We start from the raw sequence: 1,265 nt of genomic DNA on the forward strand, positions 1-1,265 counted from the left end.
GGTAGGAACTCCTGTTACTTATACTGGGCTCCATTTGTATAGTTTCCAAAAACCCAAGGTCACTCCCATATAAGCTTCCCCTTGACAACTGTCACTCAAAAGATTTAATTCAAAATGTTTATCTATCACTTTATACATATATTAACCTTATTCTATAATAAGGCAACAGAGTAACATTATGGTGAAGGATGAATGAGGACAACCTCTAAATATTCCAGTACAAATAATAAGTGACATCTTAAGCATAAGCTAGGTTTAATAGATTACTAATTAAAAAGAAAATATGTTTCTCATATGACGCTAAATTTTAGGGTTGAAATTATACCACTAACTACATTTTTTCATATCTTATAAAATTTAAATTATTCTAAAATACACAAAATAATTGAGTCTGAAACATAATTTATGATGGGTTTATCCTAAGTAGTTACTAAAGCACTAAAGGTGAATGAAAGATAAACAAAGAAAGCTGGCAATTTTAGGTACCATCAAATGGACCTAAGGGATTTTTTTTTTAATAGTTGACATTCTTTTTTTTAACACATATACATTTACTTGTCTTCTGGATTGTTAAAGCAGTAGTTTAGACAACACTTGCCACAATAATGTCTTTCAAAATGTCTAGCCATAAAGACTCCAGCATCACATTCATCAGAAGGGCACTCTTTTCTAAGACATCTAATCTTGCCATTCTCATCAGCCTTAAAGTATTTAAGAACAGCAAGCGTAACCTTCTTTCTCTTATGATTGGGTTTTTTTTTTTTTTTAGAGTGGTGTAAGACATCTTCTTTCTCTTTTTGGAAGCACTACGAAACCTCAGAATAGTTTGAAAGATAGACTCCTTCTGAATGTTGTAGTCAGACAAAATAAATCCATCTTCCAGTTGCTTCCCTGAAAAAAATCAATCTTTGCTGAACAGGGGGAATAACTTCCTTGTTGTGCATCTTGACCTTGACATTTTCAATAGTATTGGATGGTTTGACCTCAAGGATGATGATCTTCCATATCCAAGTCTTCACAAAAATTTGCATCATAGCACTGGGTTCACCTGTTGATTTCAGATTTGAAAGACAGCAGGGGATATATTAAGAATTAAATTTACAATAATTGTGTATCTCTGAATTATGGACAGATAAACTGATCTGGTATAATTTGTTCTCTAACTTTTTCTTGACATTCTGTAACAGTAAAACCTCATTGATTTATATTCCATTATTTTTGGATGTGTGATATTTCAATTAAAAGATGATCTTTTTGTTTCCAAA

At 31.6% G+C, this 1,265-nt stretch overlaps 1 pseudogene; it reads right to left on the reverse strand.

Moving 5' to 3' along the window:
• Positions 1 to 551: 551 nt before the first annotated feature.
• Positions 552 to 1,034, reverse strand: LOC140510569 (ubiquitin-ribosomal protein eS31 fusion protein-like; annotated as a pseudogene).
• Between the last annotated feature and the right edge of the window lie 231 nt (positions 1,035 to 1,265).

This window comes from Notamacropus eugenii, chromosome 6, assembly GCF_028372415.1.
Source record: "Notamacropus eugenii isolate mMacEug1 chromosome 6, mMacEug1.pri_v2, whole genome shotgun sequence".
In the NCBI taxonomy this organism is placed as follows: Eukaryota; Metazoa; Chordata; class Mammalia; order Diprotodontia; family Macropodidae; genus Notamacropus; species Notamacropus eugenii.